We start from the raw sequence: 5747 nt of genomic DNA on the forward strand, positions 1-5747 counted from the left end.
CATTTCTTTTCAAACTGGTTTCTACATCAACCAGCAGACCACTAAATATGCTTACATCAGGACATACATGTTGCTTGCCCTAGAAGCCATTTCAACTATGGACCCTGGGAGATTAGAGGCTCCCTGTTAGGGAGACTTATGCAATTGGGAATAGATGGGAGAATTCAGTCAAACTGGCCTCCCATTCAGTTAACAAAAGAGTGTATTAAATGATTAGGTCTAACACTAAAATATGTCTGTCAGAACTCAAATTGCCTCCCAGGAATTTCTCTATCAGATAACAATTGTGGTAAAGATGAAGCCAGGAACCATGCATTCTCACATTTCAACTACTATACTTTCTTCTTTCTACCATCATCAGTTATATGATATTATACACATGTTACTAAACTCTGGCTACTATACCAGATCATTGTAGAACATGGTATTTCATGTGGAACAATGAAAACAGTTATGTTATATGCTAAGAAGTATTCAGTCCAGGCTACCTATTGTTCTCTAAGGTTAGCTATGAATTTAGTTTAGCTAAATTCAGTTTAGTATGGAAAACTGTTAGCATATGCATGTTCTTGGCACATGAGTTTGGGTTTGACTATTGTCATTAGTGGTAATAGCAGCAGAATGGGTTTGAAAATAGGTGTGTGATAACTAAGAATTCTTTTAGGAAATCTGACTCCCAAACCACCTACTATTTTGTGAGGAAAAAATTCAGTTCATCTGTGGGGTGAACTGTATGTCTTGGCCTACTGGAAAAAGAGCATTACTATGTTTCATCCACTTTCTAGTAGAATAAGGTGACCAATATGTCTACTACTTTATATAATCCAAAATAGTAACACTAGAAAGAATTATAACACTTATAAATAAGAAACTGTACTTAGCAATTTTAAAGATGCTTAGCGTACATACTTCATCTATTTCCACTGAAAGTGGAAGTAGGTCCATGGTTTCACTATAGTTCTCTCAAAAGGCAAGTAAGTGCTGTTCTTATTTCATTGAATGAGTAGTGACACTAAAATTCCAGACACAGAAGTTGGAATGGAGCTCGGTTAGCATGAGCTAACATTTAGGGGCTGGAGGCATTCTTTTGCCCATTCTAGCTCTGCAAAATTATTATCAGCTGAATGAAAAGTCACTACGTTACTCAATGAGTATCTATCACTCAACCATCAATTGTTTAGTATATGGCAGTTCCTATATAGTCGTGGCAAGCTAGTTAGGCATGGACTCTACCCTCATGGAGATGACAGTCCAGCAGCTGATGCTTTATTATGTATTAGTCACTCTAGGGGAAATGTAGCCATCTCTTAAAAACACTTTATCAACCACATGCTAATTCCTTCCTGACTCTAGGCATCTGTACTTGGTCTACCTTCTTCCTAATGCTCTTTCTCTGAATTTTGCATGACATGTAACTTATATCACACAGATTTCAATTAAGACTTTTTTTCTTCCCAGAAACCTTCTTTGAACATATTATCCTATGTTACTCATCACTTTATCTTGTCACTTTAATTCTTTGAAATTACTGCATTTATCATTGTACTTGTATGTTCTGCCTTACACATTAGAATATAGGCTCCATGGAGACAGAAACTTGTAAGTATCCCAGAAGCTAATGAGCATCTGATACATAGGGCTTAACACATATTTGTTGAGAGTAGCTACAACGTTCTACAGGAAAGTACCTTATCAGTGAAAGGGAGAAAGTTTTGTAAACACTCACAGAGACTGAATAGGGTCAGTTGGGCTGATTGGCAAATGCTATATGAAAAATCAATATTAGAATTTAGGTCATAAAGAATAAAGGAAAGATAAATTGTGTCTGTGATGGTGGATCATAAAGTCATAATCAAAGAGGACTTAGAAGTAGGAAGGGATTATTGAAAATGTGCCTGGACCTGGAAGTCCATGCAAACAAAGGCCCTGGAGAGGCTTCAATGCCAGCTGCAGACATTATCCTCCCAGAGGAGAGAGGACTGAAGAATATCCAGTGGCATCTTTATGACTGTTACTGATACTGTTGCTGCTTCTGTTGTCATCGATTTAACAGAATGAAAGTTCATATTTTTCAGAAAGTATCATACTCATATTAGGAATGTTCATTTTCTACTTACAATGCAAGTTATTCAATGAGAAGCAGGAGAAAGACTGCATAAACAAATTCATAATTTTTCCCAAACCTGACCTGGTAGGCAGAGCAATGGGGAGCTGGGAAGGGTATAGACAGAGGGGAAAAGATGCTTTCCAGGTAGTCTGTGAGGAGCATTTCATTCAAAGACATACAAAGCTCAGTGAAGATCAGACTCTTTCATAAGGACCATAAATCCATTGGCAGCTCAGGACTTAATACAAAGTAGGCTTCACTTTTATGAGGTTTGACTTTACCATTTAAGACAGTTTAGACTAAAACATGGGAAAATAGGAACCTTATTTCAGCAACCACTTCAGAATAGCAGAAAGAAAAGTGATTTAAAAATTTGGGGAATTAAAAGATAATTTTTTTTTTGCTCTTTTCCTCCTTAAAAACATAAAAGCCAAAAAAGAAATCTATTTTCACTTTTCACTATCAACTGGAAAACATAGAAAAGTGTCTTTGTGCATGTGAAGGGAGAATGACACTGCAGAACTTAAAAAAAGAACCTGATGATATCTAAAAACAAGTGCATAACCCTTGAGGCTTCCTTGACATAGATCAGCTTCTGTTTGCAGCCTGCAAACCATATGCTATATTCACTCACTTCTCAAAGATCATCCGCTCCTTTCCAAGTATTAAGATGTCAGCGAAAATCTACCTTCTGGGGAAATTTAATCTGCCAGAGAAGTGCTGCTGACGTTCATAAAAATAGCTGCCAGACATCATGACTCCTCTGAGACACAAATGATGAAGAAGGGGTCATGGAGCCCAGAGTTGAAAAGCAAAGCTATTTAGGATCCTCTGAGATCATGCAGGCTGGAAAATCTCAACCTGGGATCTAGAAATCCCAAGGGGTGTAGAAGTCCCAGGTGTGGATTTTTTTGGTAAAAACTTCAATCTTATTTTCAGAGGTCATAATCAGAAAATAATTAAGAACCACTGAATTAGTATGTTATTTCCATGGATATTTGTTCACTCTCAAATAGTAGCTTCATTGTTCAAGTGCTTGAATGAATAAATCTAATAAGAAATTTTAAAACTTATTGCAGAAATGTAAATGAGAAACTCACCTCATTTTCATCATCCAAAGACTACTGTTAAACTTGACACATTATCTTCATCTTGTATCTGTGCATAGGGTTGGTTTGCTGATATGGCTGTGGTCCTTCTGTCTGTAACAGTGTCAAAAATAAAATATAGATAAGTCTGATGTCTCTTTCACATTTCCTTTCCAGATCTGTTCCCCATATTCTTCTCTCTGATGGAAGTAATAAATGTTATACTTTCCCATGCATTTTCATAATTATGCATCAAAGGCATTTGGGTGGCTTTTTTTTTTTTAACTTAAATGTCACCATATTTTACATGTAGTTTTACAAATTGTCATGAAATCTCAGGGATAATCCCAAATGGATATAATGGGTATGTAAGAGGGCTAACTCATCCTTTTCACATGCTGCATAATACTTCACAGCAAGTGTACATTATGAGCATTTCGGTCATTTCCAGTTGTCACCCATTGCACACAGCATCCTCATGAATATCTCCATATGTATCTGTTTATGTGCTATATGATATTTTTCCAGCAGAAAGTCTGAGAGGGGAGATTGTTTGGTCATAAGAGATGCATAATTTCAGTTTTAAAATCAATTGCCAAACTCTCCTTTAAAGACGTATTGGTTCACTTTTCCATTAGTTGTATATGAGACTGTCCATTTCCTGTCTCCTACTGCCATACTAGAGATTACAAATCTTTTTTTACCAATCTGAAAGATAAATAGTTATCTCCTCAAAATTTTCATTTGTTGTTGCCTAATTATTTGGTTGAATAATTTTTTCATATAGCATTGGCTGTATCTCCTTTTCAGTGAATTTGAGCAATGGTTCTCATACCCTACCAAATATCAGGGTTAGAGTTACTCCTGGCCCCACCACTAGAGTTTCTGATTCAGTGATGCTGGGATGGAGCCCATGAATGTGTATTTCTAGTATGTTCCCAGGTGATGCTAATGTTGCTGATCAGGGGACCAGACTTTAAAATCACTTAACTGGAGAATCTCTATACCTCTCTTGTTCCATTTCAACAGTAGAATTATCTGAAGATCTTTTTCTTAAAAAAAATACATTTATTTATGTGTAGAAGAACTAGAGTTAGATCAGAGGTGTCGGGGGCTGAGAGGATTCATCAGAGACAGTATGGGGAGCCGAACAGGAAGATATACTGAAAGACACTGCTGAGGGAAGCAGTGAGAGAAACAAGAGAGGTCTGCTTCACCATGTGGGTCAGTTCCCTGGCTGGGGATCATCTAGGGACATGGTTTAGATTTAACTCTTAGGTCACCAGTGAGGCATTTATCTGAAGATCTTTAAAAAAAGAGTCATACCTTAGATAAATTAATTTTTTAAAGAGAGCCAGGTGGGTCTCAGTTAGTAGTGAGAGTCACTGCTAGAAGCTACCAGTGTTTTGGAGGAGTGCAAAGTCCCTCCTTTTAGTTCTCTACTTGAGCATATATCAGAGTTGTACAATGCTTTCTTGAGACCACTTCACAGCACTCTTGTCTTGATTGTGAATTCACAGTCTTGTGAATGTATAGTAGAGAAAGAATTTTTTCACTCATGTTTGCTTGAAATATTTAATTATATGGTATGGAAGTGACCCAACATAGTGGGCCTTCAGACATGAAGGACTTTTTGGACTACAAATCTGCATTTTGCAGCAGGATAATGCTTATATTATTAAGTTTGTGCTTATTCATCTCTGAAATAGACTTCCTTATAGTTACCTGAAAGGTTTTGAGAATAAAACAAGACTATATATTCCCAAGGACAATGCCCAGCTGATAGAAGCTCAACAAAACTAAACTAGGTTCACTTCCAACTTTGTGACTTGTTTGAGATAAAAATCACGTTTCTCAATCCTCTCCTTAAGGCTGAAACAATACTGACTATGTCTCACACAGCATGTCTTCCCCAAGCAGCTAAACAAAATCCCCATGTTACTCCTAAAACATAATCACATAGGTTGCTTCTCTTTTACATAATTTCTAAGTAGATTAGAATGTACTTAGAGAGAACAAATTCAATGAAAATACTTTTTGGTACTGAATGATAAAGAACAATCAATCAATAGATTTTGTTACATGCAAGGCACTGAAATGATCAAAGGTACATGAGACCAAAAATCCCATCCTTAAGAACTTGTTGTGGATTAGAGACGACTCAAAACTTAAAAAGAAACAACAAAATCAAGAGGCAAACAGTGATCAACAAGGAAAAGGGAAATAACCCTTTGAGTATTATGGTCAGGAAAATCTTCAAAGACTTTGAAGGCAAAGCAGAAGCTGCTAGGTAGTGGAGGAGAAAGAAGTTTCTTTTGAGAAATGTGGGGTAAGCAACAGCATGAGAAGACCAGGGTGTCATTTGTTAGATTCGATATTTAGCAAGGGTTGCTTTTTTTTCTTACCCTGAAATTGAAGAGACGCCTGAATAAGCCAAATTGAAGAGATGCCTGAATAAGCCACACTGAGTAAGTCAGTTTATCATTTTACTATCAGTTTTTAAATATAAATTTAAGGTTTTTTTTTTTTTTAAGATTTGCTTATTTATGCAT

This window comes from Condylura cristata, unplaced genomic scaffold (assembly GCF_000260355.1).
Source record: "Condylura cristata isolate star-nosed mole 26May11 unplaced genomic scaffold, ConCri1.0 scaffold00017, whole genome shotgun sequence".
Taxonomy (NCBI): domain Eukaryota; kingdom Metazoa; phylum Chordata; class Mammalia; order Eulipotyphla; family Talpidae; genus Condylura; species Condylura cristata.